This window comes from Rhinolophus sinicus, chromosome 4 (genome assembly GCF_057876585.1).
Source record: "Rhinolophus sinicus isolate RSI-liver-muscle chromosome 4, RSI-T2T, whole genome shotgun sequence".
Lineage (NCBI taxonomy): Eukaryota > Metazoa > Chordata > Mammalia > Chiroptera > Rhinolophidae > Rhinolophus > Rhinolophus sinicus.
The window spans coordinates 33,316,106-33,330,058 of NC_142504.1; positions in this window are offsets into that span (position 1 = coordinate 33,316,106).

The following is a 13,953-nucleotide window of genomic DNA, read 5'->3' on the forward strand; positions in this document are numbered from 1 at the left end:
TCTGCCTTGTATAAGAGAAAAACATATCTAAGGCCAGCACTGCTTCATAGACTCTGGATCTTTCTCCTCCAAATCTGTAGGCATCAAGTATCTAGTATTCATCTATTTCCTGTGTCTTCAATTCTAACCTAACCGTCTACTCCTTTCCTTCTGCATCAAAACCTGTTTAAGAGTCTTACAGCTTAAGATCAAAAGTCTCCCTCCATCTTGTGTTCTTCAGATAAAGCTTCCCTTTCATTCCTTCAGAGCCACGCTCCCAGAAAACGCAGGCTACCCCACTTCCTCTTCCTCATCTCCCATTCATGCCTTAACCACTGCAGTTGGCCCAGTTCAACCTTTGCTCTACTTTTGCTGAGGACATCAAATGTCTCGTTGTCAAAGCCAGTAGACGCTCCTCAGCCCTGACATCATATATATTTTAGCTTCTTGAGTAACTCTCTCTCTTTATTTGGTTTCTGTTCCACATTTGTCCACAATGTTGTTCCATGGGTCTCTTAAAATTGTTAAAGTGGTTTCTGTTACTACATCTGAACTCTGAATGATCTAGCCTCGTTCTATACTTTATACTCCAAGAAGATTAAGCAAACTCCTTTCACTGCCTCCACATGCCATGGTGTCTTACATTTCTCAGTCTTTGTTCATGGTGTTACTTCAACCTGGAAAGCCTTTTCTTATTTGCCCTGGGTACTTTAGTGAGATGGAAAACTTAGCACACAATAAAGGACCTGCCAAGGAACTATGGTGTTTCCATAACATTTCTCCTAAATCTTTCTCCTATTCCTAACTTACTAATGACAAACTATATCACCTCAAATCACCAGTTTATTGTATATTCACAAAACCTTGGCTGATTTCCAGTAACTAACTACCATCTATTACTATCTCTTCTTTTAAAAAAAAGTTTTAAAATTCCTTTCCTATTTGTCTATCTCAAATTACTAGAAGCAACCCCAAAATAAAACTCCCTGAGAAATACCCACTCTTTTTTACCCAGAACTCCATTTTCTATAGTACTCATAGAAACTTTCCGTAGTACAAAGAGGAACAGAAGTGATGAGAGGCTCTTTTGGAAAGTACAAAATCAATTCCTTTGTCCAATTTCCTGTGGCCATGAACTTGAAGGTTTTATTCCTGTGAAGAGCTGGATCTCTCAAGATCATGACATGACCTCTGTTGTATGTAGAATCAGAAATAGATTTTTCATTTAGTAGTAGAAAATTAGTGCTAGAAGGAATATTAGCAACCATTCCCTTCCTTTATGGATGTGGAAACAGAGACTGAAAAAGAAATGAATACCTAGAATGAATTGTATCCCCTAATGCCAATTATACTATCATTTTCACTATTTTTCAATGCCTTTTTAAATCAACATTTACAACACTGATTAATGGTCTGCAAGATCCTTTTTTTTAATTAAAGTTTATTGGGGTGACAATTGTTAGTACAGTTACATAGATTTCAGGTGTACAATTCTGTAATACATCATCTATATATCACATTGTGTTCACCACCCAGAGTCAGTTCTCTTTCCATCACCATATATTTGATCCCTTTTATCCTCTTCTATCACCCCTCCCCCCTTACCCTCTGGTAACCACTAAGCTATTATCTATGTCTATGAGTTTTTGTTTCTTCATTTGTTTGTCTTTTCCTTTGTTGTTTTCAGTTTTATATACAACATATCAGTGAAATCATATGCTTCTCGACTTTTTCTGTATGATTTATTTTGCTCAGCATAATAATCTCAAGATTCATCCATGTTGTCACAAATGGAACTATTTCATCTTTTCTTATGGCAGAATAGTATTCCATTGTGTATATATACCACATCTTCTTTATCTAATCATCTATTGGAGGACACTTTGGTTGTTTCCAGGTCTTGACCACCGTAAATAAAGCTGCAGTGAGCATCGGAGCACATATATCTTTACGGATAAATGTTTTCAGATTTTTGGGGTAGATACCCAGGAGAGGGATTGCTGGGTCAAATGGTAATTCTATGCTTAATTTTTTGAGGAACCTCCACACTGCTTTCCGTAGTGGCTCCACCAATCTGCATTCCCACCAACAGTGTATGAGGGTTCCTTTTTCTCCACAGCCTCTCCAACTCTTGTTACTATTTGTCTTGTTGATGATAGCCATTCTAACTGATGTGAGGCGATATCTCATTTTGGTTTTTATTTGCATTTCTCTTCGTGATTAGTGATGTTGAACATTTTTTTCATATGTCTATTGGCCATTTGTATGTCTTCTTTGAAGACATGTCTATTCAGGTCCTCTGCCCATTTGTCAATTGGACAGTTTGGGGTTTTTGTTGTTGTTGAGTTGTATGAGTTCATTATATATTTTGGATATGAGCCCCTTATCGGAGGCGTTGTTTGCAAAAATCTTCTCCCATTCAGTTAGTTGCCTCTATTTTGTCGATGGGTTCTTTTGCTGTGCAGAAGCTTTTTAGTGTGATGTAGTCCCATTCATTTATTTTAGCTTTTATTCCCTTGCCTTTGGGGTCAAATTCATAAAATGCTCTTTGAACCCCAAGGTCCATAAATTTAGTACATATGCTTTCTTCTATGCATTTTATTGTTTCAGGTCTCATGTTTAGGTCTTTGATCCGTTTGAGTTAATTTTGGCACATGGTGACAGATAGCAGTCTAGTTTCATTCTTTTGCACATGGCTTTCCAATTCTGCAAGCACCATTTGTAGAAGAGGCTGTCTTTTCTCCACTGTATGTTTTTGTCTTCTTTGCCAAAAATTGTCTGTCCGTATTTATGTGGGTCCCATTTTTTAATTTGTTAATTTTGGAGCAACTGGCAAATGGAGAATTTTACACATGTAAGCAAAAGCAAAAAACAACATATTCAAAACCTGGAAACCAAATTAATCTTTTCAAATAATCACTTATTTATCCTAGGCTAGGAGGGAACAGGCCCTGGAGAATTAGTACATGGTACAGGACAATTCAACTCAATCTTTTCTTATATTACTGCTGAGCCTGAAAGGGCAGACTTTCTAGTTACTGCCTAGATTCAAAGCTATCCTTCATATGTACTAAAACATAAATCTATGACTTCTCTCATTTCAAGTACATTTTGGGCTTTCCACAAGGATTTCCAAGTATGTATCATTTCTCAACTGAGTTAACATAGCTATCCGTATGTGAGGTCTCTTGCTTAACCAAGTGGAAAGTAAATCTATTTCAACCATATCTATTTTTTTTACCATTCCCACTGCTTTATTTTGGAGCTTTCTAACTACTGAGATATCAAGACAAGATCCATAATCGTTTGTGAACCTCCACAAATTAAGAAACTGGTGAAGTGCTGAGGACAATAACTTGACCCTGTCCAGATACTCACATGCAGTCTCATACCTGTCAGTGCCTCAGAGGTCAAGGCGGAATTGCCATCCCAATGCTGATTGGTAGATCACCATCAAAGTCCAAGTCAGATACCAGTTTTTACAAATCTAACTACTGTTGCTCAACTGGGTGTCCATGGAAACTGAAAAATTGGTTTGTTGCCTAGAGAAGTGGAAAGAAAACCAAGTCATTTGGTTTCTATGTGGTTTCTACGAAGTTAAAAAATTTTTTTGGCAAATCATAAAAACAAGGATGGCTAAAGCTACATGATTCCCTTGGTCAATTCTTGATCTTATCAAGAAATATTCTCTATGTATATTACTCAAAATATGAAAATATTCTAAATGAAGGAGTATGAGATTCTGAGGATATTTGATTCTTGGTTAGATTTAAAAGAGTGACCAACATATGCAACAAAATCTAATAGGTTAAAAAGTCCTTGGATTCATTACATATGGAAAATATTTCTCATCCACAAATTCAACAGAGTTCCAAGTATGAAAGAAAAGGCTAGTATTTAATAAGGGCGGAGGAGACTGAAACACCTATTCATTAATCCTATGGAAATATTTGTCACTCATATGTGGTTTAGAGGATTGGGTAAAAATAGCATTTTCCTAAGAATTTATTCATCTGGGCATGAACCTTTATCTATCTGAGCAACTAAATATGACATAACAGTAGGCAAGAGACTTGTACAATGAACTCCCTGATAGACAGGGATGCAGAAGTGACAGCTTGGCACATGTTGGCATGATTTCACAGCATCTGTTGGCCTGCCATCAGATAGAAAACAACTCTTGGCAGATTCCCCTCTCTCAATGAATGCACAAAATTAGCCTGTCCAAGAAAGGTGGTATACATGAGTTACAACCAAGAGTTGGCCTGACCTCAGCTGTTCAGTATTTAGGATAATTAATGCTGCTTTTTAGCTTGTCTTAGAACACTTAGAAGAAATACCTATTAAAAAATTCAACTTCAGACAGGAAAAATTGAAATTGGTTTTATCCATGAGTCACAAGCCAAAATGCCTATAGAGGCCAAGTAGGGAATGAAAAATCAATGTATGGAACTGAGTAGAAGCAAAACAATAGCACTAGTGTGATGATAAATGCCATTGACACAGGCTCAAGGTTGTGGAATAACAGGGAATAATGACAACTATAGCAAAGTGTGGAACACACTTCTCCTTGAAAGGGAACAATCTCTGCTCCAGTCTAGGAGCATGCCATGTCTTCAGACATTTCAGGCTAGGTTTGGTTTGCCCACATCTTGCTGGAGTCTTCACAATGATCTATTTATTTAAGGAAAGAATAGTAAAAGAGATGTAGACACAACCGCCTATTACAAATTCATAAATCATTAAAATTGCTGTGTAATTTTGTACAAATCAAATCTGTATGAAAAATGTAGTGTGCACGTTCTCTCTCTCTCTCTCTCTCTCTCTCTCTCTCTCTCTCTCTCTCTCTCTCTCTCTCTCTCTCGGTACAATGTCTAGAGATGAAGGAAAGCTGATTTAGTCACCACACAAAAACTAAAACATGGGCTGAGTCTAGTAGGGGTGGAGGAAAATGTTTTCCTGCTTCACTTTCTTCCTTCATGCTCCTAGACCATCTCCTATATGTGTTTAGCTTTGTGTTTGGGGTTTAACTCATCAAAAGATTACAGTGAAGGAGCAGATAGGGTGATTGCTCGTTCTTCTCTGCCTATGGAAGAGTTATTTCAGTATAAGCCATACCACACCAGTCATATTATTTTTCAATCCAAAATCTTTCTTGGTTTCCCAATATCCTGCAAATCAAAGTCAACTCCTTAGTTCAGGTCCCAGCGAGGTTCCCACATGTGTTCCACTGCCACACCCTCAGCTTTCACCTGACAGTCCTCACAATCCCTTGTAGCCCGCTGCCATATTGTCCTACCTCTGAATAATGCTTCTTCGGTGTTCCTCTCCATCAAACACCTCATTATCCCTTAAGATCCACTTACAATCCTGCCTTCTGTATGAATCCCTCCAAGACCAAATCAGTGCGGGGTGCTTTCTCCCTTCTCCAAATTTCACATGAAATCATATTAACAATGATGATCATCAAAGCCAATACATGCCAGGCTCTGTGCTAAATGCTTTATCTCATTTACTCCTAGTCCCTGATTCTCTGAAACAGATATTATTAGCCCCCGTTGTACAAGTGAGGATTCTGGGAGCCAGAGATACGAAAAGGAAAGTAGATCTCTTTCTAATAGAAAATAACAAAGAGGGATCTCATTGGACAACTTGGATTATTTGCTCATCCCTGAGCCAATGACTGTGGCCAGGCCTTGAATTACATACTGATGTTATGGGGTTTGGATGAGCCAAACCTCAAATCATATTGACGGATGTCAGAAAGGAGGGGAGTTTCCCAAAGGAAAGCTGGGGTTACCTAATGTAAGAAAGAATGCTGGAAAAGCAAAAACAAAATATCCACTCTCCTTCTCATGTGGAGAACTGTTAACTCTCTGGCTTCTCCTGCAAGATTACCACAGCCCCCAGCTTTCCTTCCTTAAGTAAAGCGAGACTTGTAGTCAAGATGATGCAAGAAGTCCACACTTTAATACACCCTCTCTGCTCCAACCACATAAAAAGGGATATAAAATAGAAAATTTTAAAAAGAAAACTGGTACAAAAATAAAATAAACATCTTTATAGACCAAAAACAACAAAAGAAACATAAAGCTCTGAACAGAGCTGTAGCTGGTGGACATATGACAGTTTCAATATTTGAAGTTAAGAGAAGTTGGACTCTCTCCCCCACTTCCAACTCCATTCTCAATCCTTTATATTATCAGCTCCTCTGACCATGTGGCCTGTGACCTGTGAAAGAAAACTGGAAAAAACTACTACTGACCAACAACTAGGGCTATGCCTTTAACAAGGTGAAAGTCTACAGACCAAATACAGCTTCATGATAAAGTCTCCTGCTGGTTCACAAACTGACTCTGCAATATTCCCAATATTAAGGTGAGTCCTCAAAATGCCATTTTAACATTGGTTCTGGGTAAAGGTATATGGTAAGCCAGCTGAAGCCACCTCCAAAGTGTTGGACAGGGAGATGTGAGCACAGTATGGGGAGGGTCTTAATAAGATACCTCCAACTGAAAATGAGCCTAACACTGAAATTCCAAAATATGTGAGGAAATATAACACTAAGAAAGACTAAATAATGAGAACATGAATTCTCTGCAGGCGAAAATAATTTATGAAATAGTCTGATGAAGCATTTAAGTTTAGAATGTTCAAATAAAACACCAAGGAATGATTTCCATTAAAAAAAAACAACAGCAAGAAATGATAAAACAAAAATAGGCAAACAAAATTAGTACTGAGCAGAGTTTAAAAGAGAATTAGAACCACAATGAGATTTTCCTTCACACCCACTAGGATGACTAAAAGAAAGAAGTCAGATAATAACAAGTGTTGGCAAAGACATGGGGAAATTGGAGCCTTCTGTACAGCTGGTTGTAATGTAATATGGTGAAACACTTTGGAAAATAGTATGGCATGTCCTCAAATAATTAAACTTAGGGCTACTATTTGACCCAGTTATTCCACTCCTAGGTATATACCTGAGAGAAATGAAAGCATATGTACATACAGAAACTTGTACGTGAGTGTTTATAGCAGTAGTATTCATAATAGCCAAAAGATGCAAACAACCCAAATGTCCGTCAACTGATGAACAGATAAACAAACTGCGCAACATCCATACAATAGACTATGACTCAGTCATAAAAGGAAATGAAGTACTGATACAAGAGTCATGGATGAACCTTGAAAACTTTATACTAAATGAAAAAAAGCTAATCACAAAATACCACATGTTATATGATTCTGTTCATATTAAAGTCTACAATAGAAAAATCTATAGAGACAGAAAGTAAATTAGTGTTTCATTAGGGCTGGTGTGAGAGGCGGAGGAATTTGAAGGAATAGGGTGATGATAGCTAAAGGGTACAGGATTTCTTTTTGAGGTAACTAAAATGTCCTAAAATTGATTGTGGTGATGATTACACATACCTGTGTCAACCCTGTAAAGTTGTCTTAGAAATTTTTCATTTGGAATTTTCACTTCAATGAAAAATTTAAAAGTATAATATAAACATTTGTTGAGATTGTCTGGATGAATTTCCTATAACCACCACCAGATAATATTAGTGCTCATGCCTATTCGTGTTTATAATCTCATGCTCACCACATGAAAAGCCAAAAGACCTCTAGGCAAGTAGCACAAATTAGAGGTTCAGAGTCATTTAAGTAGAGAAAATGGTGGGGAAACCCAGCCATCACACAGTGTATGGTATTAAAGGGAAACCAGATTCAAAGAAGCCACCCACAGCAGTCAGGAATATATTCAACCTAGGAGTATATACTGTGGGTCACAGTTTGTACATACCATCTTTTATTAGCAGTAAAAATAATAGCAAACAACAGTGAAGGATTTGTTATAAAACAACGTTTTAAAATGTTTTAGTAGTGTTTAGGGGTTGCAATATTCAAATGATTGGTTCAGTGTTAAAAACAAGATCATTATTGATTAAGTGGAAAACTAATGATAATTGATAATGATAATGATTCAAACTATGGTTCCTAGTGCTCAAAAATCAAAAGAATCAAATTAATGTAAGTATTTCTTTCCTATATTGAACCCAGAGTTCAAACAAGACCATCCATCACATCAAGCATACAATTGTTCATCTGAATTACACTGTATTGCAATTTTATTTGTATTAGATTCCTAAATTTCTCTTAGTTATGTTATTTTAATGAGAGCTGTTAGTATTATGAGTTAAATCTAGTTTCATCACTGTCCATATTATAAAAGTATGATATTAAAAACAATTGACCTCAACATTAGAAGTCCATGTAAATTATTTTCCTCTAAAAAGGTTCTGTGCATTTTTTTGTTGTGAGGATTCAGTGAGACAGTTTGTAAAGTGCTTAGGCAAGAAATGAAGATTTTAAACTTGGGCAAATAAATGAATGATCAAAATGCTTGTGGTCCGAAACCACAATGGTGCTACACTTCAGAGAAGAAAGAACATCGGTAGCCTCAGGTAACTATAATGTTTGACAATGATGTGTTTTGAATAACCAGAAATTTATTTTTAAGTTTCAAGTACTCTTGGAAATATTTGAAAAGTGTGTTGGCATGCTTTTCTCACTAAAGGATCAGATAATTTCATCTTTATTTTATGACCTAGAAACTTCCAGTGCCTGTTTCATCTTTCAAAACTAAATTCTTCCTGTAGATCCATGATTGTAGAAGTTATGCAAATAAGAAATTACTCTTTAAAAAAAATAGAGAGTATAAGGATTTTTCATGCAATTCTCTTTTTTCAGCTAGGGAATGCATAACACGAGGTGTCCCCTGTTGGAGTCCAGTTCATTGAAGTTTTATTGTGCAGGTATAGCTACTTTGATGTGGGGTTGATAGGCCTACCTGGGGGCAGAGGAGGGCGGGGAAAGGAAAGGAGGTGAATCATTTGTCCCTATGTGCAAAGCAGCCAGGAAAATTTATATTCGATTTTAGACACGTTCATTGAATGACTGCTATGGACAAGAAACTGGGGGAGGGATGAGGAAAGACACATAGAGGTGAGTGAGATACTATCACCAACTTTTTGGAAATTTATAGCCAAAGGAGAAATTGAAACTCTGTCATCCTTTTAGCTTCAATGAACTCAACACGCAGTTACAGTGATCAGCCTCTGAGGCTGACAGAACATTTGAAAGCTGGGGATTCCAACATCATCCATTGGGGTGCTGACAACTCTGTTTACTAGTAAGTGACCCTGTAAACCCATCTCATCAATGGATTGATGTTACCGCAGGGCCAGTTCCTGAGGCAGGGCCACAGACTCTAGGCAAAGGCCTGCCCTTCACACAGTTCTGGAAAATGAGAATAAAAAGACGTTTTGCAGATTTATCAGCTTTGCAGTTAAAAACAAACCAGGAAGGACAGCAAACACAGGATGAGAAAATCAGGATCCAACAAGCTGAAACATTGGGCTGAATTTAACAAGATGATTACAAAGGGGAAAAAGTAAGTTCCTGCACTCTGGCCCATAAAAAAACACTGTACAAATACAGGATGGGAGAGGCATGCAAGAGTCTATGTGTGTGTGTGTGTGTGTGTGTGTGACTTGAACTGGCTTGAAGTAACAACCATACAGACAAGACATATAAATTATTAATAAACAAAACTTTATTGTCATTATTAATCAAGTAAATTAAAATTAAAACAGTAATCCCTCAATATACCAAATTGATAAAGATAGGAAGAATGGTAATTCTCATGCCGACAAGGATGTGAAGAAATAGGCATTCTTTTATAGTTCATGTCCAAGTGTGAATGGGTAAGTCCTTCTGCCACAATTTGGTGATGTGTATTGGAAATCAGAAACCATGCAGCCCTTTTATCTAAATCATTACACTTCTGGGAATTTTTTCTTAATTAAATAATCAGATATGCACATAAGTATTTAACTACTTGAGTGTTAACCACAGCATTTTTTTTCCAGCTGTATTGAAATGTTATATGGAAGTTTAAGGTGCATAATGTGATATTTGATACATATATATTGACAAATGGTTAGCACAGTAAGGTTAGTTAACACATTGTTCACCTTGCACGATTACCATTTTTTTTCTTTTTTTGTGGTTATAATATTTAAGATCTACTCATTAAGAACTTTCAAGTATGATATAGTATTGTTAACTATAGTCACCATGTTGCACATTAGATTCCCCAGAACTTATTCATCTTGTAACTGGAAGTTTGTACCCTTTGACCAATATCTCCTTACTTCTCTGATCCCTGGCCCTGGGCAGCCACCATTCTGTAGTCATCCCCCCAGTATCTACGTGGGATTGGTTCTAGGACCCCACTCCTTACCCCTACCCCCCCCACCCCTGCAGATACTAAAATCGTGGATATTGAAATCTACAAATGTTCAAGTCCCTTGTATAAAATGGTGTAGCATTTGCATATAACCTATATTTGTATATAGGCTACAGCAGGTTTTTAAAAGGTGTATTGTTTTAAAAGTTTTACACCTACAAAAATCACTTCACATAAATTCAGCGTAGTGCTTGGTACATGGTAAATTCAAGTTTTGTTCTTTAAAACTTTCTGGGATTTTTTTTTTTTTTTTTTATATTTCAATCCGAGGTTGGTTGAATCTGCAGATGTGAAGCCTGAGGACATGGTGGGTGAATTGTACTCTCTATTTATATATTTTTGTGAATAATGCTACAATGAACATGGGAGTGCCAGTATCTCTTCAAGATCCTGATTTCATTTCCTTTGGATAAATACCCAGAAGTGGAATAGCTGGATCATATGTTAGTTCTATTTGTAATTTTTTGAGGAGCCTTTGTACCGTTTTCCATAATGGCTATACCAATTTACATTCCCACCAGCAGTGCACAAGGGTTCCCTTTTCTCCATATCCGCATCCACACTTACTCTTGCTTTTTGATAATAGACATCTAAGCAATGTGAAGTGGTTGTGGCTTTAATTTACATTAGCTTGATGATTAGTGATGTTGAGCATCTTTTCACGTATACTTATTGGCCATTTGTATGTCTTCTTTGGAGAAATATTTATTCATATCTTTCAATGAAGTTGTTTTGCTGTTGTTGATGTTGAGTTGTAGGAGTCTCTATCTATATATTTTGGATATTAGCCCCTTATCAGATAGATGGTTTGCAAATATTTTCTCCCATTCTGTAGGTTGCCTGTTCATTTTGATTATTTCCCTTGCTGTGCAGAAGCTTTTTGTTTGATGTAGTCCCACATGTTTATTTTTGCTTTTGTTGCTTGTGCTTTTGGTGTCATAGCCAATCAATTGTTGCCTGGACCAATGTCAAGGAGCTTTCCCTGCGTTTTCTTGTAGGAGTTTTACAGTTTCAGGTCTTACATTTAAGTCTTCAGTCCATTTCAAGTTAATGTTTGTGAGTGGTGTAAGGTAAGGGTCCAGTTTCATTCTTTTGCATGTAACTATCTAGTCTTCTCAACACATATTGAAGAGACTGTCATCACAGCATTGTTAATAATGGCAACACACACATGCACACCCACACCCACACATGTATGTATATGCACACAAAATGTCCCAAATTGGGTTTATGAGTTATGTTTTATATATGTGCAGCAATTTAAAATGATTTTGTAAAAATAAATTTATTGAAACTGGTGAAGTATAAGTAAGATCTATATAGTCTATTTAATTGTGTTATATTGATGGCAATTTCCTGGTTACGATAATGTACTATAATTAGATAAGGTGATATTAACGTTGGGGAAAGCTCACTGAAGGGTACAGAGCACCACTCTGTAATATTTTTGTATCTTCTGTGAGTCTATAATAATTTCAAAATAAAAAGTCGAAAAATAAATGTATTAAAATAGAGAGTTGTTTACAGATATCATTGACTGAAAAAAGGTGGTAAGTCAGAAGATATAATTCTACTTTTTATTAAACATACATGTAATTCATGTAATTATTATGATGATAATAGGGTCCCATTTTCTGAAATCTTATTTTGTTGTTTATAAACAGCATGTCATTTAAATCTCACAACAAATAAGGTACATGTTATTATTTCCATTTTATCAGTGAGAAATGGGATTAGGAGAAATTATATGAATTTCATATGTTACACAGCTAGCCATTATTTCAAAATCCTTGCTCTTGGCTATGTCCCAAAAAATTCATTACGTAGCATGATTTTTCTAATAGTCTAGAGAGGTGCATACCAAATTTTAACCATAGTTCTCTCTGGACAGTAGGTATTGGTGACATTATTGTTCTCTTTCTGCTTATTGAAGCTATCTCATTTGTGTAATTAAAAATAATATTTATTTTAAAATACTTCAGTGTTTTAGCTGAAAGCAAGATCAATATGAGTCCAAAGGATGAAAAGACTGTCAAAATACCTAAGTCTGGCTACACTGACAGAAGAATAGTATTTAAAGTAAAGAGGCCATCATAACATTCAACAATGCAGATCAGATGTGACCTGGAATATACAGCTACCTCCATCTGGGGAGCCATACTTTGGAAGGGACATTGACCTAGAGACTGATGGGTATTTAGAGAAAAGCAATCAGAATGGTGGGAGAAACCAAATTCAATTCATAATATGAATGGTGGAGAGACCTGGGGACATCTAGCTTGGAGAGAAACAGACTTAGAGGGAACATAATAGTTGTCTTAAAATTTTTAAAGGGTTATCACTTAAAATAATAATCATAAGCAACTATTATCTACTGAATGCTCATTATGTGCTACGAGCATGCAGTATCTCAGTCCTCCACCCTAGAAGGCAGATATTAATATTATTCTTCCTTTACAGATGAGGAAACTAAAGCTCAGAGAGGTCAGATAACGTGCCCCAAGTCACATATGCAGTAATGATAGGGCGGCCATTCAAAACCAGAATGTATCTCATGTCCCAACAAAGGACAGGGGACTGGACTTGTTTGGATGGCTCCTAATGAGCAAAATTTGGACCACAAAAGATACCATCCCTATACTCAGAATATTAACCTCAATAAAATTAAATTGTCCAACTACGGAATGGGTTGCATGGAAGATAACTAATGCCCCTCTATATATTCAATGTGTTGGGTCAAGGACACTCAGCAGCGATGTCAGAGGGATCTCAAATTTCAATATGCATCAGAATCACCTGTGAGAGCTTTATAAAACATAGATTCCTGTGCTCCACCCCCATAAATTCTGATTCAGATGTCCCAGGGTGGTGAGATCCATGAATTTGTAATTCTGTCAGCCTCCCAGGTGATACCAATGCTTCTGGTCCAGGACCACACCACACGTTGAAATTTTTTCAAACCCTAAAATTATATTACTTTAAAAAAAAATCAAACTCTATGGATTAGACAAGTTTTGTGTCCCTCACAACTTCTCATGAAATGGCAGCCATCATGACCCTAAGCCAGCACTTATTATATAATAAAGGCTAAGATGAAGAATATAGATGAATAGCCAGCTGAAGAGATAGATAGGGCAAGGTCTGGAAGTATCCTGAGAGCAGGGGGTTCTGTCCCCATGGGGTTGGGATGTGTCACCCTTCTAGCACGTGGATGTGTTCACCGACCCAGCAGCTCTCTGAACCCCACACACAGTTCATGGGTTTTTATGAAGGCTTCCTCAGATAGGCATGATTGGTTATTAACTGAATCTCCATCCCCTCTCTACTCCCCAGAGGATGGGGGAGCTGGGCTGAAAATTACAAGTCTTATTTGTTTGTTTGTTTCCTATTCAAGTTACCAGTCAATAGAGTGTCCTACATGCTTTTAAAGTAGCCTTTTATAGCTAGGTTTTTGGAGTGTGTGTTTTTTAATTCGCAGAGTTCGCTAATACATTAGAGACACATTTTTTTAAAGAAATCCATGTATATTTCTGATAAAGAATGAATACAAGCAAACCTCATTAAATTATGAGACAAGAGACTGATAAATCTTAGCATGTTCTGATTATCTGAGAGGAAATGTACTTTTCTAGTATGATTCACTTTTCAGCTGTCTA